The sequence below is a fragment of the Entelurus aequoreus genome, linkage group LG05 (genome assembly GCF_033978785.1).
Source record: "Entelurus aequoreus isolate RoL-2023_Sb linkage group LG05, RoL_Eaeq_v1.1, whole genome shotgun sequence".
Taxonomy (NCBI): Eukaryota; Metazoa; Chordata; class Actinopteri; order Syngnathiformes; family Syngnathidae; genus Entelurus; species Entelurus aequoreus.
Window position 1 is genome coordinate 1308051 of NC_084735.1, and position 25451 is coordinate 1333501.

General features: G+C 33.2%; 1 pseudogene; it reads left to right on the plus strand.

The window, feature by feature from the left end:
* Nucleotides 1–25451, plus strand: part of LOC133649512 (FRAS1-related extracellular matrix protein 2-like) — a 118780-nt pseudogene that overhangs the window by 86097 nt on the left and 7232 nt on the right.

Consider the following 25451-nt stretch of genomic DNA (forward strand, 5'->3'; position numbering starts at 1 on the left):
TGTTGTCTAGTTCTGATGTAGAGGAGAGGTGTCATGTTTACAATATTACATGTTGTCTAGTTCTGATGTAGAGGAGAGGTGTCATGTCTACAATATTACATGTTGTCTAGTTCTGATGTAGAGGAGAGGTGTCATGTCTACAATATTACATGTTGTCTAGTTCTGATGTAGAGGAGAGGTGTCATGTTTACAATATTACATGTTGTCTAGTTCTGATGTAGAGGAGAGGTGTCATGTCTACAATATTACATGTTGTCTAGTTCTGATGTAGAGGAGAGGTGTCATGTTTACAATATTACATGTTGTCTAGTTCTGATGTAGAGGAGAGGTGTCATGTCTACAATATTACATGTTGTCTAGTTCTGATGTAGAGGAGAGGTGTCATGTTTACAATATTACATGTTGTCTAGTTCTGATGTAGAGGAGAGGTGTCATGTTTACAATATTACATGTTGTCTAGTTCTGATGTAGAGGAGAGGTGTCATGTTTACAATATTACATGTTGTCTAGTTCTGATGTAGAGGAGAGGTGTCATGTCTACAATATTACATGTTGTCTAGTTCTGATGTAGAGGAGAGGTGTCATGTTTACAATATTACATGTTGTCTAGTTCTGATGTAGAGGAGAGGTGTCATGTTTACAATATTACATGTTGTCTAGTTCTGATGTAGAGGAGAGGTGTCATGTCTACAATATTACATGTTGTCTAGTTCTGATGTAGAGGAGAGGTGTCATGTTTACAATATTACATGTTGTCTAGTTCTGATGTAGAGGAGAGGTGTCATGTTTACAATATTACATGTTGTCTAGTTCTGATGTAGAGGAGAGGTGTCATGTCTACAATATTACATGTTGTCTAGTTCTGATGTAGAGGAGAGGTGTCATGTTTACAATATTACATGTTGTCTTGTTCTGATGTAGAGGAGAGGTGTCATGTCTACAATATTACATGTTGTCTAGTTCTGATGTAGAGGAGAGGTGTCATGTTTACAATATTACATGTTGTCTAGTTCTGATGTAGAGGAGAGGTGTCATGTCTACAATATTACATGTTGTCTAGTTCTGATGTAGAGGAGAGGTGTCATGTTTACAATATTACATGTTGTCTAGTTCTGATGTAGAGGAGAGGTGTCATGTTTACAATATTACATGTTGTCTAGTTCTGATGTAGAGGAGAGGTGTCATGTCTACAATATTACATGTTGTCTAGTTCTGATGTAGAGGAGAGGTGTCATGTTTACAATATTACATGTTGTCTAGTTCTGATGTAGAGGAGAGGTGTCATGTTTACAATATTACATGTTGTCTAGTTCTGATGTAGAGGAGAGGTGTCATGTCTACAATATTACATGTTGTCTAGTTCTGATGTAGAGGAGAGGTGTCATGTTTACAATATTACATGTTGTCTAGTTCTGATGTAGAGGAGAGGTGTCATGTTTACAATATTACATGTTGTCTAGTTCTGATGTAGAGGAGAGGTGTCATGTCTACAATATTACATGTTGTCTAGTTCTGATGTAGAGGAGAGGTGTCATGTTTACAATATTACATGTTGTCTAGTTCTGATGTAGAGGAGAGGTGTCATGTTTACAATATTACATGTTGTCTAGTTCTGATGTAGAGGAGAGGTGTCATGTTTACAATATTACATGTTGTCTAGTTCTGATGTAGAGGAGAGGTGTCATGTTTACAATATTACATGTTGTCTAGTTCTGATGTAGAGGAGAGGTGTCATGTCTACAATATTACATGTTGTCTAGTTCTGATGTAGAGGAGAGGTGTCATGTTTACAATATTACATGTTGTCTAGTTCTGATGTAGAGGAGAGGTGTCATGTCTACAATATTACATGTTGTCTAGTTCTGATGTAGAGGAGAGGTGTCATGTTTACAATATTACATGTTGTCTAGTTCTGATGTAGAGGAGAGGTGTCATGTTTACAATATTACATGTTGTCTAGTTCTGATGTAGAGGAGAGGTGTCATGTTTACAATATTACATGTTGTCTAGTTCTGATGTAGAGGAGAGGTGTCATGTTTACAATATTACATGTTGTCTAGTTCTGATGTAGAGGAGAGGTGTCATGTCTACAATATTACATGTTGTCTAGTTCTGATGTAGAGGAGAGGTGTCATGTTTACAATATTACATGTTGTCTAGTTCTGATGTAGAGGAGAGGTGTCATGTTTACAATATTACATGTTGTCTAGTTCTGATGTAGAGGAGAGGTGTCATGTTTACAATATTACATGTTGTCTAGTTCTGATGTAGAGGAGAGGTGTCATGTCTACAATATTACATGTTGTCTAGTTCTGATGTAGAGGAGAGGTGTCATGTTTACAATATTACATGTTGTCTAGTTCTGATGTAGAGGAGAGGTGTCATGTTTACAATATTACATGTTGTCTAGTTCTGATGTAGAGGAGAGGTGTCATGTCTACAATATTACATGTTGTCTAGTTCTGATGTAGAGGAGAGGTGTCATGTTTACAATATTACATGTTGTCTAGTTCTGATGTAGAGGAGAGGTGTCATGTTTACAATATTACATGTTGTCTAGTTCTGATGTAGAGGAGAGGTGTCATGTCTACAATATTACATGTTGTCTAGTTCTGATGTAGAGGAGAGGTGTCATGTTTACAATATTACATGTTGTCTAGTTCTGATGTAGAGGAGAGGTGTCATGTTTACAATATTACATGTTGTCTAGTTCTGATGTAGAGGAGAGGTGTCATGTTTACAATATTACATGTTGTCCAGTTCTGATGTAGAGGAGAGGTGTCATGTCTACAATATTACATGTTGTCTAGTTCTGATGTAGAGGAGAGGTGTCATGTTTACAATATTACATGTTGTCTAGTTCTGATGTAGAGGAGAGGTGTCATGTTTACAATATTACATGTTGTCTAGTTCTGATGTAGAGGAGAGGTGTCATGTTTACAATATTACATGTTGTCTAGTTCTGATGTAGAGGAGAGGTGTCATGTTTACAATATTACATGTTGTCTAGTTCTGATGTAGAGGAGAGGTGTCATGTCTACAATATTACATGTTGTCTAGTTCTGATGTAGAGGAGAGGTGTCATGTTTACAATATTACATGTTGTCTAGTTCTGATGTAGAGGAGAGGTGTCATGTTTACAATATTACATGTTGTCTAGTTCTGATGTAGAGGAGAGGTGTCATGTCTACAATATTACATGTTGTCTAGTTCTGATGTAGAGGAGAGGTGTCATTTTAAAGTACAAGTAAGTGTTAATGAAAGGACATTTTAGGACTTTTCCTAATTTGATTACATGCTCTAGTATACTTTTATTGCATGTTTTTGTATATTCTTAATTTAGGTAACCAATGAGCTACATAAGCTATTTAGCTCAAATCCGGTCTATAAAGTTGAAATATTCATCTAAAAAGTTGTACTATACATCTATAAAGTTGTAATATACATCGATAAAGTTGTAATATACATCGATAAAGTTGTAATATACGTCTATAAAGTTGTACTATACATCGATAAAGTTGTAATATACATCTATAAAGTTGTAATATACATCTATAAAGTTGTACTTTTCAAATAAGGTATCAATTAATTTCCCTAGTAATTAATTACATTTATTAAAGAGTAATTCCGTTAGTAATTCAATTACTTTTTTGTTAAAGTAACAAGTAACTGTAACTCATTACTTTTTGAAAGTCATTTTTTTAACACTGTTTATGAATAAATAGAAAAATAGAATGGATGGATGGATTACTCGATTAATCGAACAACCTGATGGATACATTACTCGATTAATCCAACAACCTCATGGATGGACTAGTCGATTAATCAAACAACCTGATGGATACATTACTCGATTAATCCAACAACCTCATGGATGGACTAGTCGATTAATCAAACAACCTGATGGATACATTACTCGATTAATCCAACATTCTGATGGATAGATTACTGGATTAATCCAACAACCTCATGGATGGACTAGTCGATTAATCAAACAACCTGATGGATAGATTACTAGATTAATCAAACAACCTGATGAAAAGATTACTCGATAATCGAACAATCTTTTGGATGGATTACGCGATTAATCAAACAACCTGTTGGATAGATTACTCGATTAATCAAACAACCTGTTGGATAGATTACTTAATTAATTGAACAACCCGATGGCTAGATTACTTGATTAATCGAATAACTTGATGGATAGATTACTCGATTAATCGAACAACCTGATGGACAGATTACTCGATTAATCGAACAATCTGATGGACAGATAACTATTAAGCAAAAAACTTGATGGATAGATTACTCGATTAATAGAACAACCTGATGGACCAATTACTCAATCATTCAAAGAAGATTAATCAAACAACCTAATGGATAGATAAATCGATTAATCGAACAACCTGATGGACACATTACTCGATTAATCCAACATGCTGATGGATAGATTAATCGAACAACCTGATGGATAGACTACTCGATTAATTGAACAACCTGATGGATAGATTACTCGATTAATCAAACAACCTGATGGATATATTACTTGATTAATCGAACAACCTGGTGGATAGATTACTCAATTAATCGAACAACCTGATGAAAAGATTACTTGATAATCGAACAACCTGTTGGATAGATTACTCGATTAATCAAACAACCTGGTGAATGGATTAATCAATTAATCGAACAACCTGATGAAAAGATTACACTTTAATCGAACAATCTGATGGATAGATTACTCGATTAATCAAACAACCTGATGGATAGATTACTTAATTAATTGAACAACCCGATGGCTAGATTACTTGATTAATCGAATAACTTGATGGATAGATTACTCGATTAATCGAACATACTGATGGATAGATTACTCGATTGATCGAATAACTTGATGGACAGATAACTCTATTAAGCGAACAACTTGATGGATAGATTACTCGATTAATAGAACAACCTGATAGACAGATTACTTAATTAATCGAAGAAGATTAATCAAACAACCTAATGGATAGATTAATCGATTAATCGATCAACCTGATGGACAGATTACTTGATTAATCAAACAACAAAAATAGAATCGTCCTCTGATGCACGCCTGTGTGTGTGTGTGTGTGTGTGTGTGTGTGTGTGTGTGTGTGTGTGTGTGTGTGTGTGTGTGTGTGTGTGTGTGTGTGTGTGTGTGTGTGTGTGTGCGTGTGCGTGTGCGGTGTGCGTGTGCGTGTGCGTGTGTGTGTGCAGACGTGGAGTTCAGGCGGGGTGACAAGGAGAAGGTGGTGCAGGTGGAGGTTTTGTACGACGGCGTGCGGGAGATGAGGGAAGCTTTCACGCTGCACCTGAAACCCGACGACAACATGGTGGCCGAAACTCAGGTTAGCAATCAACACACACACACACACACACACACACACACACACACACACACACACACACACACACACACACACACACACACACACACACACACACACACGTTAACATCATTAAAACACAAATCTGATCAGGATTCAAACTCACAACCATTGCTTTCATGTTAGACATGTGCTAAAACTCCTAAAGCTACTAACATTTGCCAATATGTTTTTTATCAATGATGGAGCAGGAAGGGGCTGGGAATAAGTTTGAGGTAAAATGTCATTTTTTTATTATTTTTTTACTTAATCAATATTGGAGTTTGCATAAGGAACAAATATACATTATTGATCAAATAAGGTTCTACATTTAAGCAAAACAAAAAAAATATAATTGTATTTTTTTCAAAATAAAACAAACTAAAAATATATACAATTATTTTAAATTTAAGTTATTTTTAGGTCAAAATTTTTTTTTAAATTCTGGGTTTGCACCATCATGGATTTTGGACAAAAAAACCTAGAAAAACGTCACACTTATTTGTGATATTTGATCATATGTTGATGTACTTTGTGTTGCTTTTAGCATCTTTTTATTTCCAGCACGTTGGTGTGTTTTTACCCTCAGGTGAGCAAAGTGATGGTCTACATCGAGGAGACCACCAGCATGGCCGACGTCACCTTCCCCTCTTTGCCCCGCGTGGTGTCGCTGCTCCACTACGACCACCACGACCGCCCACCGGGTGGCGCTCACCCGCCTGCTGGCTACCCTGTGGTCTGTGTGACGGTCAGCACACCTTTAATTGTCTTCTTGTCACGTGCAGCCTTGCAACTGTGGATCATTGTCTGGTGTCGCTTCCACCAATACTTTATGAATAAACATTTATCTAATACGTTAAAGAAGGTCAATAGAAGGTCAATTCAAGGTCATAAAAGTCAAGTAAATGTTAAAAACGTGGAAAAGAAGGTGATAAAGGTAGATAAAAGGTCAAATAAAGTAAATGGAGTGTAATTGAAGTAAATAAAAGGTACAAGAAGGATAAAAGGAGGTAAAGGTACAAGTAGTAATTAATAGTGAAAATAAGGTAAAAGAAGGTTAAAAAAGTTCAATAGAAGGTAAAACAAGTTAAAAAGAATGTTAAAGAAGGTCAATAGAATGTAAAAAAAATTGTAAATAGAAGATGAAAAAGTTAAATAAAAGGTCAAATAAGGTGAATCGAAGGTACATAGAAGGTAAAAGATGGTGAAAAGGGTAAATAAAAGGTAAAATAAGGAAACATAGAGTGTAAAAGAAGTTAATTAAAGGTACAAGAAGGTGAAAAGGTGAAAAAAAAATTGTTAAAAGAACGTAAATAATAAGGTAAAAGTAAATAATAAGGTAAAGGTAGTCAATAATAGTGAAAATAAGGTAAATAAAATGTAAAGGAAGGTTAAAAAACATCAAATAGAATGTAAAAGAAGGTCCACAGAATGTAAAAAAAATGTAAAAAGAAGATTAAAAAGTTAAATAAAGGGTAAAAGAAGGAGACTATACGGTAAAAGAAGGTGAAATGGTAGATAAAAGGTCAAATAAGGTCAATAGAGTGTAAAGGAAGTAAATTAAAGGTACAATAAGGAAAAAATGAAGTAAATAAATGGTAAAAAAAGGTAAAAGTGGTAATTAATAGCGAAAGAAAGGCAAATAAAAAGTAAAAGGTTAAAAAAGTTCAATAGAAAGTAAAACAAGTTAAATAGAATGTTAAAGAAGGTCAATAGAATGTAAAAAAAATTGTAAATAGAAGATGAAAAAGTTAAATAAAAGGTGAAATAAGGTGAATCAAAGGTACATAAAAGGTAAAATATGGTGAAAAGGGTAAATAAAAGGTGAAATAAGGAAACAGAGTGTAAAAGAAGTTAATTAAAGATACAAGAAAATTAAGAAGAGGTAAATAGAAGGTAAAAAAAATTGTTAAAAGTAGTAAATAATAGTGAAAATAAGGTATTAAAAAGGTAGGAATGTTAAAAAAACATTAAATAGAATGTAAAAGAAGGTCCACAGAATGTAAAAAAAATGGTAAAGGAAAATTAAAAAGTTAAATAAAAGGTAAAAGAAGGTGAATACAAGGTACATAATAGGTAAAAGAAGGTGAAAGGGTAGATAAAAGGTAAAATAAGGTAAATAGAGTGTAAAGGAAGTAAATTAAAGGTACAATAAGGAAAAAAGGAGGTAAATAAATGGTAAAAGAAGGTAAAAGTAGTAATTAATACCGAAAGGAAGGCATATAAAAATTAAAAGAAGGTTAAAAAAAAGGTTAAATAGAAAGTAAAACAAGTTCAATAGAATGTAAAAGAAGGTCAATAGAATGTAAAACAAATTGTAAATAAAAGATTAAAAAATTAAATAAAAGGTTAAATAAGGTGAATAGAAGGTACATAAAAGGTAAAAGATGGTGAAAAGGGTAAATAAAAGGTGAAATAAGGAATATAGAGTGTAAATGAAGTTAATTAAAGATACAAGAAAATTAAGAGGAGGTAAATAGAAGGTGAAAAAAATTGTTCAAGGAACGTAAATAATAAGGTAAAAGTAGTAAATAATAGTGAAAATAAGGTAAATAAAAGGTAAAGGAAGGTTAAAAAACATTAAATAGAATGTAAAAGAAGGTCCACAGAATGTAAAAAAATATAAATAGAAGATTAAAAACTTAAATAAAAGGTAAAAGAAGGTGAATAGAAGGTAAATAAAAGGTAAAAGAAGGTAAAAGTAATAATTAATCGTATAAAGAAGGTAAGTAAAAGGTAAAAGAAGGTTAAAAAAAAGTTAAATAGAAGGTAAAAAAGGTAAAAGAAGGTCAATAGAATGTAAACAAAAAATGTAAATTGAAGATATAACAGTTAAATAAAAGGTGAAAGAAGGTGAATAGAAGGTAAATAAAAGATGGTGAAAAAGATAAATAAAAGATAAAATAAGGTAAATAGAGTGTAAAAGAAGTTAATTAAAGGTACAAGAAGAATAAGAGAAAGTAAGTAGAAGGTAAAAATTGTCAATAATAGTGAAAAGAAGGTAAATAAAAGGTAAAAGAAGATTAAAGAAAGTTAAATGGAAGATAAAACAAGTTCAATAGAATGCAAAAGAAGGTCAATAGAATGTCAAACAAGTGTAAATAGAAGATGAACAAGTTAAATAAAAGGTAAAAGAAGGTGATTAGAAGGTACATAAAAGGTAAAAGATGGTGAAAAAGGTAAATAAAAGGTAAAAGAAGGTGAATAGAAGGTACATAAAATGTGAAAGATGGTGAAAAAGGTAAATAAAAGGTAAAAGAAGGTGAATGGAGTGTAAAGGAAGTAAATTAAAGGTACAAGAGTGATAAAAAGAAGTAAATAAAGAGGTAAATAAAAGGTAAAAGTAATGAAGAAAAATGTATAGAAAGTAAATCAAAGGTAATACAAGGTTAGAAAAGGTTAAATAGAAGGTAAAAGAAGGTAAATAGAAGGTAAAAGAAGGTAAAAGTAGTAAATACAAATGAATATAAGGTAAATAGAAGGTAATATTAGGTCACAATAGAAACGTTTAGAAGGTCCAACAAGTCAAATAGAAGGTAAAAGGCAAATAGAAAATAAAAAAGTCAAATAGGAGGTAAATAAAAAGTAAAAGAAAGTAAATAATAAGTCAATTAAGTTTACTGGAAGTTAAATAAAAGAAAGTAAATACTATTATAAATTAATCAATTAATGGACCAAGCTGATGGATAGATGACTACAATAATGGCCACCTGCAGCCTTCATGCGCATCACCACTTTATTACTTCTGATGTTCTTGCTTATTTTTGCCACCTTTCATCAACAACATTTACCTGATCTTCTAGTATCCTCTTTTTATACACTGGAGAGTCGCTGCCACTCCATGGATGTTGTGTGACACGGGTGTGTGTGTGTGTGTGTGTGTGTGTGTGTGTGTGTGTGTGTGTGTGTGTGTGTGTGTGTGTGAGGGGGGGCTGGGGGGGGGGGGCGCCCCTGGGGAGAAGAAACCAAGCGGTCTTGTCACAAGCGAGGATTTCAGTGCGGCGCCTGCAGGCTCTTCAAAGTCTTGTAATTCTAAACGTCAGCAGCAAAAACCATGGTCAGGTCCTGATGGAGCGTCCTCGTCCCGCAGGCCTGCAGCAGCAGACACGTGGACTACGGCAAGACCGCCTCCATCTGCGTCAGCGAGCGCATCGACGACACCTTGACCAGGTACCGCTGGCTGGTCAGCTCCCCCGCCGTCACCAGCCCCATGAGGGAGGTGGACTTGGACACCTTCTTCACCTCCTCCAAGACCATCACGCTGGACTCGGTCTACTTCCGCGCCGGCTCCCGGGTCCAGTGCGCCGCCAGGGCGGTGAACTGGGACGGCGACGAGGGGCTGGAGCTGACCAGCCCCGTGGTCACCATCAGCCAGGAGGACGGTGAGGCGTCCATCTTGGTCTTTGTCACATGACGGGAAATGTTTCTTTGTCCTGTAGGAATGTGTCAGCCGCGCAAGATGGGCGCCGTGGGGGCGGAGCCTTTCTCCGCCAAGCTGCGCTACACCGGAGCGGACGACCCCGAGCACCCAAACCTGATCCGAGTGAGCGTCAGCATGCCGCACATGGACGGTTGGTGCAGATCCCCACTAATGATGCACGCTCAGCGGCGCCTTTTCTACATACAGACACAAATGGTGACTGTATGTAGAAAATGCACCAAAAAAAATCATAAATTCTAAATGTTGTACACATACGAGTGCACAATGTACGGAGCCCCTAAAGGGACATAGGGGAATTTTTTTTTTTTATAATTTTTTTTTTTTTTTTTTCCAGACATGTATCTCGTGCGCACAAGAAACTTTTTATTAAAAAAAATTAAATAAAAAATACTTTTTTTTTTCTTTTTTTTTTTTTTAATAAAAAGTTTCTTGTGCGCACGAAAAACTTTTTATTAAAAAAAAAAAAAAAAAATTATAAATTTTTTTTTTTTTTTTTTTTTTTTAATAAAAAGTTTCTTGTGCGCACAAGAAAGTTTCTCGTGCGCACGACATACATGTCAGAAAAACTTGAAAATAAAAAAAATTTATAAAAAATAAAAATTCCCCCATGTCCCTTTAGGGGCTCTGTAACAATGCACACACAAACAACACAAAAAACTATATTTTTGTATTCCTTATCCCAGCTGATTTATTTTATTATACGAGATAGTTTTTCGTGCGCACGAGAAACTTTTTATTAAAAAATAAATTAATAATAATAATTATATATATATATATATATTTTTTTTTTTTAATAAAAACTTTCTCGTGCGCACGAGAAACTTTTTATTTAAAAAAAAAAATTATAATTTTATTTTATTTATTTATTTTTTTAATAAAAAGTTTCTCGTGCGCACGAGATACATGTCTGAAAAAAAAAATAATTAAAAAATAATTAAAAAAATAAATTCCCCCATGTCCCTGTAGGGGCTCCGTAACAATGCACACACGAACAACACAAAAAACTATATTTTTGTTCTCCTTATCCCAGCTGATTTATTTTATTGTACGAGATAGTTTTTCGTGCGCATCAGAAACTTTTTATTAAAAAATAAATAAATAATAATAATTATATATATACATTTTTTTTTTAATAAAAACTTTCTCGTGCGCACGAGAAACTTTTTATTTAAAAAAAAAAAATTGTAATTTTATTTTATTTATTTATTTTTTTAATAAAAAGTTTCTCGTGCGCACGAGATACATGTCTGAAAAAAAAAATTATAAAAAAATTATTTAAAAAATAAATTCCCCCATGTCCCTTTAGGGCAGGGGTCACCAACGCGGTGCCCGCGGGCAGCAGGTAGCCCGTAAGGACCAGATGAGTAGCCCGCTGGCCTGTTCTAAAAATAGCTCAAATAGCAGCACTTACCAGTGAGCTGCCTCTATTTTTTAAATGTTATTTATTTACTAGCAAGCTGGTCTCGCTTTGCCCGACATTTTTAATTCTAAGAGAGACAAAACTCAAATAGAATTTGAAAATCCAAGAAAATATTTTAAAGACTTGGTCTTCACTTGTTTAAATAAATTCATTATTTTGTTTACTTCGCTTCTTATAACTTTCAGAAAGACAATTTTAGAGAAAAAATACAACCTTAAACATTATTTTAGGATTTTTAAACACATATACCTTTTTACCTTTTAAATTCCTTCCTCTTCTTTCCTGACAATTTAAATCAATGTTCAAGTAAATTTATTTATTTTATTGTAAAGAATAATAAATACATTTTAATTTAATTCTTCATTTTAGCTTCTGTTTTTTCGACGAAGAATATTTGTGAAATATTTCTTCAAACTTATTATGATTAAATTTCAAAAAAATTATTCTGGCAAATGTAGAAAATCTGTAGAATCAAATTTAAATCTTATTTCAAAGTCTTTTGAATTTCTTTTAAAATTTTTGTTCTGGAAAATCTAGAAGAAATAATGATTTGTCTTTCTTAGAAATATAGCTTGGTCCAATTTGTTATATATTCTAACAAAGTGCAGATTGGATATTAACCTATTTAAAACATGTCATCAAAATTCTAAAATTAATCTTAATCAGGAAAAATTACTTATGATGTTCCATGAACTATTTTTTTTATTTTTTCAAAAAGATTCGAATTAGCTAGTTTTTCTCTTCTTTTTTTCTGTTGAATTTTGAATTTTAAAAAGTTGAAATTGAAGATAAACTATGTTTCAAAATTTAATTGTCATTTTTTTTGTGTTTTCTCCTCTTTTAAACCGTTCAATTAAGTGTAAATATCATTAATTATTAATAATAACATAGAGTTAAAGGTAAATTGAGCAAATTGGCTATTTCTGGCAATTTATTGAAGTGTGTATCAAACTGGTAGCCCTTCGCATTAATCACTACCCAAGAAGTAGCTCTTGCTTTCAAAAAGGTTGCTGACCCCTGCTTTAGGGGCTCCGTAACAATGCACACACAAACAACACAAAATTTTTTATTTTTGTTCTCCTTATCCCAGCTGATTTATTTTATTGTACGAGATAGTTTCTCGTGCGCACGAGAAACTTTTTATTAAAAATAAATAAATAATAATAATTATATATATATATATATATTTTTTTTTTTAAATAAAAACTTTCTCGTGTGCACAAGAAACTTTTTATTTAAAAAATAAATAAATAAAAATTATAATTTTATTTTATTTATTTATTTTTTTAATAAAAAGTTTCTCGTTCGCACGAGATACATTTCTGAAAAAAAAGATAATAAAAAAAATAAATAAATAAAAAAATCCCCCATGTCCCTGTAGGGGCTCCGTAACGATGCACACACAAACAACACAAAAAACTATATTTTTGTTCTCCTTATCCCAGCTGATTTATTTTATTATACGAGATAGTTTCTCGTGCGTACGAGAAACTTTTTATTAAAAAATAAATAAATAATAATAATTATATATATATATATATATATATATATATATATATATATATATATATGTATATATATATATATATATATTTATTTATTTTTTTTATTTTTTTTTTAATAAAAACTTTCTCGTGCGGACGAGAAAGTTTTTATTTAAAAAAAATAAAAATAAAAAATTATAATTTTATTTTATTTTTATTTTTTTTTAATAAAAAGTTTCTCGTGCGCACGAGATACATGTCTGGAAAAAATAATAATAAAAAAATTATTTAAAAAATAAATTCCCCCATGTCCCTTTAGGGGCTCCGTAACAATGCACACACAAACAACACAAAAAACTATATTTTTGTTCTCCTTATCCCAGCTGATTTATTTTATTGTACGAGATAGTTTCTCATGCGCACGAGAAAGTTTTTATTAAAAAATAAATAAATAATAATAATTATATATATATATATATATTTTTTTTTTTAATAAAAACTTTCTCGTGCGCACGAGAAACTTTTTATTTAAAAAAATAAAAAAATAAAAAAATTATAATTTTATTTATTTATTTATTTTTTTAAATAAAAAGTTTCTTGTGCGCACGAGAAACTTTTTATTAAAAAATAAAATAAAATAAAATTATATTTTTTTAATTTTTATTTTTTTTAATAAAAACTTTCTCGTGCGCACGAGAAACTTTTTATTTAAAAAAATAAAAATAAAAAAATATATAATTTTATTTTATTTATTTTTTTTTAAAGCTGATTTATTTTATTATACGATATAGTTTCTCATGGGCACGAGAAAGTTTTTATTAAAAAATAAATAAATAATAATAATTATATATATATATATATTTTTTTTTTTTAATAAAAACTTTCTCGTGCGCACAAGAAACTTTTTATTTAAAAAAAAAAAAAAAAATTATAATTTTATTTATTTATTTTTTTTTTTTAATAAAAAGTTTCTCGTGCGCACGAGAAACTTTTTATTAAAGAAAAAAAATGTATATATATGTAATTTTTTTGCTTTTTTTTTTTTAAATAAAAAGTTTCTCGTGCGCACGAGATACATGTCTGAAAAAATAAATAAAATAAAAAACTTTTTTTTTTAAATTCCCCCCAATATTTTATTGTACGAGATAGTTTCTCGTGCGCACGAGAAACTTTTTATTAAAAAATAAATAAATAATAATAATTATATATATATATATATTTATATTTTTGTTTTAAATAAAAACTCTCTCGTGCGCACGAGAAACTTTTTATTTTAAAAAAATATATATATATATACATATAATTTTATTTTTTTTATTTATTTTTTTTTTAATAAAAAGTTTCTCGTGCGCACGAGATACATGTCTGAAAAAAAAAATAATAAAAAAATTATTAAAAAAAGAAATTCCCCCATGTCCCTTTAGGGGCTCCGTAACAATGCACACACAAACAACACAAAAAACTATATTTTTGTCCTCCTTATCCCAGCTGATTTATTTTATTATACGAGATAGTTTCTCGTGCGCACGAGAAACTTTTTATTAAAAAATAAATAAATAATAATAATTATATATATATATATATATATATTTTTTTTTTTAATAAAAAGTTTCTCGTGCGCACGAGAAACTTTTTATTTAAAAAAAAAAAAAATTATAATTTTATTTATTTATTTATTTTTTTAAATAAAAAGTTTCTTGTGCGCACGAGAAACTTCTTATTAAAAAATAAAATAAAATAAAATTATATTTTTTTAATTTTTATTTTTTTTAATAAAAACTTTCTCGTGCGCACGAGAAACTTTTTATTTAAAAAAATAAAAATAAAAAAATATATAATTTTATTTTATTTTAATTTTTATATAATAAAAAGTTTCTTGTGCGCACGAAATACATGTCTGAAAAAAATAATAATAAAAAAATGATTAAAAAAATTAATTCCCCCATGTCCCTTTAGGGGCTCCGTAACAATGCACACACAAACAACACAAAAAACTATATTTTTGTTCTCCTTATCCCAGCTGATTTATTTTATTATACGATATAGTTTCTCGTGGGCACGAGAATCTTTTATTAAAAAATAAATAAATAATAATAATTATATATATATATATATATATATTTTTTTTTAATAAAAACTTTCTCGTGCGCACGAGAAACTTTTTATTTAAAAAAAAAAATATATATATATATATATACTTTTATTTATTTTATTTATTTTTTTAATAAAAAGTTTCTCGTGCGCACGAGAAACTTTTTATTAAACAAAAAATATATATATATGTAATTTTTTTGCTTTTTTTTTAAAAAATAAAAAGTTTCTCGTGCGCACGAGATACATGTCTGAAAAAATAAATAAAATTTAAAAAAAAATTTTTTAAATTCCCCCCAATATTTTATTGTACGAGATAGTTTCTCGTGCGCACGAGAAACTTTTTATTAAAAAATAAATAAATAATAATAATTATATATATATATATATATATTTTTTTTTTAAATAAAAACTCTCTCGTGCGCACGAGAAACTTTTTATTTAATAAAAAAATATATGTGTATATATATATAGTTTTATTTTTTTTATTTTTATTTTTTAAATAAAAAGTTTCTCGTGCGCACGAGATACATGTCTGAAAAAAAAAAAAAAAAAAAATTATTAAAAAAAGAAATTCCCCCATGTCCCTTTAGGGGCTCCGTAACAATGCACACACAAACAACACAAAAAACTATATTTTTGTCCTCCTTATCCCAGCTGATTTATTTTATTGTATTTCATTTTTATTGCGGGTAATTTAATTTTATTTTTATTCATTTGTTTTGGGGGTTTTTATTTTTATTTTAGTTCAGTTAATTAGGTTAGTTTGGGTTGGATTTGGGTTTTTTTTTATACTTTTTTTTTTGTTTGTTTTATTTTGTTTGTCCTCAATCAATCAATGTTTATTTATATAGCCCTAAATCACAAGTGTCTCAAAGGGCTGCACAAGCCACAACGACATCCTATATATACAGTATATATATATATATATATATATATATATATATATATATATATATATATATATATATATATATATATATATATATATATATATATATATATATATATATATATATATGTTTATTTTGTATTTTGCAGGCATGCTTCCGGTCATTTCCACCCGGCCCCTGACGAACTTTGACCTGACTCTCAGCCCGGACGGAACCCGTGTGGGGAACCACCGCTGCTCCAACCTGCTGGACTACGGCGAGGTCACCACGGGTCACGGCTTCATCACGGCGGCCACACGCAACCCGGAGAGCGCGGGCAACGCGGCTCCCTACCAGTACAGCGCCCCCCTGAGGAGTAACGCCACACTGCGCTTCTACAGGAACCTCAACCTGGAGGCCTGCCTGTGGGACTTCACCACCTTCTACCACATGTCTCAACTACTCTCTGACTGTGGAGGCACCATCACCACTGATGGACAGGTAGCTGCGTGCGTGCGTGTGTGTGTGTGTGTGGGTGTGTGTGTGTGTGTGTGTGTGTGTGTGTGTGTGTGTGTGTGTGTGTGTGTGTGTGTGCGTGTGTGTGTGTGTGTGTGTGTGTGTGTGTGTGTGCGTCTGTGTGGGTGTGTGGGTGTGTGTGTGTGTGTGTGTGTGTGTGTGTGTGTGTGTGTGTGTTGTATTTCTAGCCTTCTTGAGACACACACACACACACACACACACACACACACACACACACACACACACACACACCCACACACACGCACACACACACACACGCACACACACACGCACGCACGCACGCACGCACACACACACACACACACGCACACACACACACACACACACACACACACTGTGAATAAATTCATTCATTTGGCCACTTTATTAGGTACACAATCTAATTGTTAAAGACTGTCTACTGACTACCATATTTACACTACCGTATTTACACCACCATATTTACACTACCATATTTACACTACCATATTTACACTACCGTATTTACACCACCATATTTACACTACCATATTTACACTACCATATTTACATTACCGTATTTACACCACCATATTTACACTACCATATTTACATTACCGTATTTACACTACCATATTTACACTATCATATTTACATTACCGTATTTACACTACCATATTTACACTACCATATTTACATTACCATGTTTACACTACCATATTTACACTACCGTATTTACATTACCATATTTACACTACCATATTTACACTACCGTATCACATTACCATATTTACACTACCATATTTACATTACCATATTTACATTAACATGTTTACACTACCATATTTACACTACCGTATCACATTACCATATTTACACTACCATTTTTACACTACCATACATATTTACACTACCATTTTTACACTACCATACTTACACTACAATACATATGTACACTACCATTTTTACACTACCATACATATATACATTACCATACATATTTACACTACCATACATATTTACACTACCTTATTTACACTACCATACACATTTACACTACCATACATATTTACACTACCGTATTACATTACCGTAGTTACACTATCATATTTACGCTACCATATTTACACTACCATATTTACACTACAATACATATTTACACTATTATACATAAATACACTACCATACATATTTACACTACCTTATTTACACTACCTTATTTACACTACCATACATATTTACACTACTGTATTACATTACCGTAATTACACTACCATATTTACACTACCATACATATTTACATTACCATACTTACACTGCAATACATATTTACACTATCATATTTACACTTATTTACACTACCTTATTTACACTACCATACATATTTACACTATCATATTTACACTACCATACATATTTACACTACCATACATATTTACACTACCTTATTTACACTACCATACATATTTACACTACCATACACTACCATACATATTTACACTACCATACATATTTACACTATCATATTTACACTACCATACATATTTACACTACCATACACTACCGTACATATTTACACTACCATACATATTTACACTACCAGTCAAAAGTTTAGAGACACCTTTTCCTATTTAGATACAGTATCTCCTGACTTATGACTGATTCTGTTTCGATATGATGATTTTTCTTCATTCATTAACATTATGAGTATGATATTATTTAAACCACAGTTTCAGAAATATCCATGTGAGCAGCGACATCTAGTGGCTGTTTGAGGTAACACGGGCTTCCATGTCAATCATCAGCTATTTATTTGAGTTCAAGTTGAAAAGTTCAAGTACCAACAATGATTGTCACACACACACACACACACACACACACACACACACACACACACACACACACACACACACACACACATTGCGAAAATTGCAATCTAATCAGAAAACCAAAACTCAAAATTGCGCTCTAGCGCCCCCTAGGAAGAAAACACAGACAAAACTGCCTGTAACTCCCAGTAGGAATGTCGTAGAGACATGAAACAAAAACCTCTATGTAGGTCTCACTTAGACCTAGATTTCATACACTGACAAAACCCCCAGCAAAAATCAACAGGAAGTTTGCAATTCCCCCTTCAAAACAAAAGTTGTGTAAAAACAGTCACCTTTTTTCAAACATTATCTCCTCTGAGCGCGTTTGTCGTGTCGGCTTCAAACTAGCACAGGAGAGAGATTGAACCCTTCTGATTAAAAGTTGATGAAAGAGTTTTAATTTCTGCTCCGGTTTGGATTTTATGAGCCTTCAAAGTCGGTCCCGTCCATTGCTGCTTGCAGCTTTAATTGTTTTTATTTTATTTTTTATTTTTTCTATTTACTGTTTTAATTGGTTTTACCCTTTAAAATTGTTTTTAATCATATTTATTTTTATATTGTTTTTATATTGGTTTTATATTTATTTATTTTTTTGTTTTTATTCAGTCATTGGTGGAGCTAGGGATAATATTTGAATATTGTTTTTAATATTGTTGTGCAGCACTTTGGAAACGTTTTTGTCGTTTAAATGTGCTATATAAATAAAGTGGATTGGATTGTTTTATATATATATATATATATATATATATATATATATATATATATATATATATATATTTATTTATTTATTAATTTTTTTTAAATGTTCTTTTTATTTATTTTTTAAATAATTACAAGGATCCCAGGAACTTAGTATTGTACTTCAGTTACTGGCTGGGTGAATAATTCCCTCATTGCTGCCTTACAGGTGACATATTCCCACTGTGCAGGTGTACCTAATGAAGTGGCCGATGTTTCTCCCTCCTTTTGTTCTGGACCTCGAGCAGGTCCTGAACCTGGTCCAGTCGTACGTGACGCTGCGCGTGCCCCTCTACGTGTCCTACGTCTTCCACTCGCCGGCGGGCGCCGGCGGCTGGCAGCACTTTGACCTCCAGACGGAGCTGCGCCTCACCTTCGTGTACGACACCGCCATCCTGTGGCGGGACGGCGTGGGCAGCCCCCCTCAGGCCGAGCTCCAGGGTGGGGACTCCTTTCTGTCGCCTCCGGTTTTTCCTTTAAACTCGTGTTTTTGTCCCCCCCAGGTGCGTTGTACCCCACCAGCATGCGCATCAACCGGCAAGGACGCCTGGTGGTCCACTTCCGCACCAAAGCCCGCTTCAGGGGTCTGTTTGTCCCGAGGGTCCGGACATCAGGTGAGTGTACTCACCTCCGCTCCTACGTGAAGTCCGGCTGTAAACGTCCGCCGCCTCTTGCCAGCGAGCTCCGTGTCCTCCACGGTGGTGAGCCCGGACCACCCCGGTCTGACCTTCAACCTCACCCTGGTGCGGAGCGAGCCCGGCTACAACCAGCCGGTGCAGCAGTGGACCTTCACCTCGGACTTTGCCGTGAGTCGGACCTTCCGAGTGTCCCTAACGAGCGCCGCCCTTCATCGAAGTCCCGCCTGTGCCTCAGGTCCGAGACTACTCGGGGACGTACGGCGTCAAGCTGGTCCCCTGCACCGCCGCCCGCCACGCCGAGTACTCGCTCCCGCCCGTGTGCAGTCCCGGGGAGCCCGTGGCCTTCGACCTGGACATCCGCTTCCAGCAAGTAAGGCAGACCGGACCTCAGGCGACCTCTGAACCCCGCCCCTTTGCTAAGTGCGAGCACGTTTGTCCAGGTGAGCGACCCGGTGGCGGTGGAGTTCAGTCTGAACACTCGGATGTTGTTGCTGTCCAGGAGGAGCTTGTGGCTCTCGGACGGCTCCGTGGGCTTCGGCCAGGAGAGCGACGTGGCCTTTTCTGAGGGTAGGAGCCTTAGGGACAAAACCTGGTCTAGGGTCTGAAGAACCTGGTCAGGGGTCTTAAGAACCTGGTCTAGGGTCTGAAGAACCTGGTCAGGGGTCTGAAGAACCTGGTCTAGGGTCTGAAGAACCTGGTCAGGGGTCTTAAGAACCTGGTCAGGGGTCTTAAGAACCTGGTCTAGGGTTTGAAGAACCTGGTCAGGGGTCTGAAGAACCTGGTCTAGGGTCTGAAGAACCTGGTCAGGGGTCTGAAGAACCTGGTCAGGGGTCTGAAGAACCTGGTCTAGGGTCTGAAGAACCTGGTCAGGGGTCTTAAGAACCTGGTCTAGGGTCTGAAGAACCTGGTCAGGGGTCTTAAGAACCTGGTCTAGGGTCTGAAGAACCTTCCATGTTAGTCCTGCATGATGGAGACTCTAAATAACAGACTTGAGTGTGTAATAGAAAACAAAGTCAGCTATCAAAGTCAAAAAGTGGCGTCCCTCAGGGCTCAATGTAAAGTCCCATACATTTTATTACATATTTACACTACCATACATATTTACACTACCATACATATTTACACTACCATATTTACACTACCATATTTACACTACCATACATATTTACACTACCATACATATTTACACTACCATTCATATTTACACTACCATACATATTTACACTACCATATTTACACTACCATACATATTTACACTACCATATTTACACTACCATATTTACCCTACCATACATATTTACACTACCATATTTACACTACCATACATATTTACACTACCATACATATTTACACTACCATATTTACACTACCATACATATTTACACTACCATTCATATTTACACTACCATACATATTTACACTACCACATTTACACTACCATACATATTTACACTACAATTCATATTTACACTACCATACATATTTACACTACCATTCATATTTACACTACCATATTTACACTACCATATTTACACTACAATACATATTTACACTACCATATTTACACTACCATATTTACACTACAATACATATTTACACTACCATATTTACACTATCATATTTACACTACCATACATATTTACACTACCATATCTACACTACCATACATATTTACATTACCATATTTACACTACCATATTTGCACTACCGTATTACATTACCATATCTACATTACCATATTTACATTACCATATTTACACTACCATATTACATTACCATATCTACATTACCATATTTACATTACCATATTTACACTAGTATACATATTGACACTACCATATTTACACTACCATATTTACATTACCATATTTACACTACAGTATTACATTACCAGATATACATTACCATATTTACACTACCGTATTACATTACCATATTTACGTTACCATATTTACACTAGCATACATATTTACACTACCATTTTTACACTACCGTATTACATTACCATATTTACATTACCATATTACATTACCATATTTACACTAGCATACATATTTACACTACCATATTTACACTACCGTATTACATTACCATATTTACATTACCATATTTACACTAGCATACATATTTACACTACCATATTTACACTACCATATTTGCACTACCATATTTGCACTACCGTATTACACTACCATATTTGCACTACCGTATTATATTACCATATTAACATTACCATATTTACATGACCATATTTACACATTTACACTAGCATACATATTGACACTACCATATTTACACTACTATATTTGCGCTACCGTATTACACTACCATATTTGCACTACCGTATTATATTACCATATTTACATTACCATATTTACACAAATACTGAAAATTGGTACCGCTATCGACCCCCAGGTACCGGGAATTGGTACCGTATCGGTTCACATGTGAACAGTACCCATCCCTAGTGCCAGTCTTGTCTATTGTTGCGCCGTAAAAAGTATTAATACTGTAAGTATTGTACTTATTACACACCAGCTGTTTGATTGTAACACTCATCTTAGTTGTAGTTTTCATTATCAAATTTGGAAGTGTCGAAACCGCCATGTGAAAAAAAATCGCTAATGCTAATCGGTAGCATGTATATGACATATCCATTGTAAATTAGCATTGAGCTAGCACAAAAAAAACAAAAAAAACAGTCAGAAATGTGATTACAAAACAAGATATAACAACTGGACAGCAGTTATCATAATCATCTCATTTTTAAGTTTGCAATAAAAATGATATTTTACTATTAAAAATAATAATATTTATGAACACACTCAAAACACCGAAAATTGGTACCGTTATCGACTCCCAGGTAGCGGGAATTGGTACCGTATCGGTTCAAATGTGAACAGTCTATTGTTGCGCCCTAAAAAGTGTTAATACTGTAAGTATTTGTGGAGGGGGGGCCTGGTCTGCGGGCCTGCCGCGGAGCGGGGTGTGGAAGGACCGGCCTCGAAGCACAGCTGGCAGGTGATTGGATTACCCAGCTGGGGCTGGTCATCCAATCACCTGCCGTACTTATTAGCAGCAGCCGAGACGAGACACGTTAGTTTGAGCCAGAAGTCGGTAGTACCGAGTACTGGAGTACTAGAGTTGGTACCATCCCGAATGCTGGACCTTAGTCATAAAGAAGTGAAAGTGGTCTTCTGTGGTGGTCAGGTGACACCATCTTTGGCCGCGTCATGGTGGACCCCGTGCAGAACCTGGGAGAGTCCTTCCTCTGCAGCATCGAGAAGGTCTTCCTGTGCACGGGAGCCGACGGCTACGTTCCCAAGTTCGATCCCGCGCGCTCCGAGTTCGGCTGCCTGGCCGACTCGTCCTCCCTGCTCTACAGGTTCAAAATCCTGGTGAGTCCACGTCCGCCGTCTTACTTTGATCCGGCTACAAGATTTGTCACCCATCCCGCTTCACCAGGACAAGGCTCAGCCCGAGACCCAGGCGCGGGTGTTTGGGGACGTGGACTTCAGCGCCGTGCTCGCCATGGACGACGCCTCGGCCCTGCCGCTGGTCCGGCAGCCCGGCTCGGACGGGTTCAAGCTGGACTCCAGGGCCATGTTCCAGGTAGCGCCCTCTGCTGTGTGTTCCATGCAACAAGACGCAGTATATATATATATATATATATATATATATATATATATATATATATATATATATATATATATATATATATAATTATTTTTAACACTCTTATGTGTAGGCTCTGTTTGGGTCCCAGAGACCTTTACTCTGATTTATTTTTTTTTAAACTGTCATTGCTCAAAAAATAATGATAATCACAATAAATGTTGTTATGAATTATTGACATATTTAAGGCTCCAATTACTTCCTATCAAATATTTTACTTTTATGGGGAAAATATTGCATATTTTGTGTTTTCCTTGTTTTTTCTTGTTTTTTCTTTTTTTTTTAACAAAAAGGGCAAAGCATAAGAAAACGTTTTTTTTTTTTTTTTTTAAATCTTATAATCAACAGATAGATCTGATGTTGATCTTTAGATTCAAGCTTTGAAAGGAAAATTAATTTATATTAATATAGGACCTATTTTTAATGCTTGTATGAGTGGGGTCCATTTGGGTCCCCGAGACCTTTAGTCGGATGTTTTAAATTGTTGTTAATTGTCTTTTTAATTTAAGGCTCCAATTACTTCACATCAAATATTCTACTTTTATGGGGACAATATTGCATATTTTGTGTTTTCCCATTTACATAAATCAGGTTGTTTTTTTTTACCGAAAGGGCAAAAACATAAGAAAACATTAAAAAAACAATAAAAACATATAATTCATGGATGGATCTGAAGTTGACCCAGAGATGTAAGCATTGAAAGGAAAATTAATATATATTTTTAACACTTTTATGACTGGGGTCCATTTGGGTCCCAGAGACATTTGGTTAGTATTTTTTTTTTTTTCAATTGTCATTGCTGAAAAATAATAATGAATCAATGTTGTTAAGAATTATTGACACATTTAAGGCTCCAATTACTTTATGTCAAATATTCCACTTTTATGGGGAAACTATTGCATATTTTGTGTTTTCCATTTAAATAAAACAAAGTTGTTGTTTTTTACAAAAAGGGCAAAACAGAAGGAAAACATAAAAATAAACAATTTTTTTTTATAAACAACAGTTTTTAAGTTGATCTAGAGATTTAAGCCTTGAAAAGAAAATGTATATATATTTTGTAACACTTTTATGAGTGTTTTTTTTTTTTAAATTGTCATTGCTGAAAAAATAATAATGAATCAAAATCAATGTTGTTATGAATTATTGACATATTCAAGGCTACAATTACTTAATATCGAATATTCCACGTTTATGGGGAAAATGTTGCATATTTTGTGTTTTCCATTTAAATAAAACATTTTAATTTTTTTTAAAAGGGCAAAACATAAGAAAACATTAAAAAACCCAATAAAATCTTATAATCAACAGATTGATCTAAAGTTGATCTTGAGATTTAAGCATTGAAAGGAAAATTAATATATATTTTTAACACTTTTATGAGTGGGGTCCGTTTGGGTCCCTGAGACCTTTAGTGTGATTTTTTTTTTTTTTTTTTAAATTGACATCGCTGAAAATAAAATAATGAATCAAAATCAATGTTTTTATGAGTTATTGACATATTTAAGGCTACAATTACTTTATATCAAATATTCTACTTTTATGGGGAAAATATTGCATATTTTGTGTTTTCCATTTAAATAAAACAGGGTTGTTGTTTTTTTTACAAAAAGGGCAAAACATAAGGAAAACATTAAAATAAACAAAACAATTTTATAATCAACAGTTATTAAGTTGATCTAGAGATTTAAGCCTTGAAAAGAAAATGTATATATATTTTGTAACACTTTTATGAGTGTTTTTTTTTTAAATTGTCATCGCTGAAAAAATAATAATGAATCAAAATCAATGTTGTCATGAATTATTGACATATTCAAGGCTCCAATTACTTCATATTGAATAGTCCACGTTTATGGGGAAAATATTGCATATTTTGTGTTTTCCATTTAAATAAAACAGGGTTTTTTTTTACAAAAAGGGCAAAACATAAGAAAACATTACAAAATTTACAAAAATTATTTATCATTAACAGATAGTTCTGAAGTTGATCTTGAGATTTAAGCGTTGAAAGGAAAATTAATATATATTTTTAACACTTTTATGAGTGGGGTCCGTTTGGGTCCCCGAGACCCTTAATGTGATTTTTTTATTTTAATTTTATTGTCATCGCTGAAAAATTAATAATGAATTAAAATTAATGTTGTTATGAATTATTTACATATTTAAGGCTCCAATTACTTCACATCAAATATTACACTTTTATGGGGAAAATATTGCATATTTTGTGTTTTCCATTTAAATAAAACATTTTAAATTTTTTTAAAAGGGCAAAACATAAGAAAACATTAAAAAACCCAATAAAATCTTATAATCAACAGATTGATCTAAAGTTGATC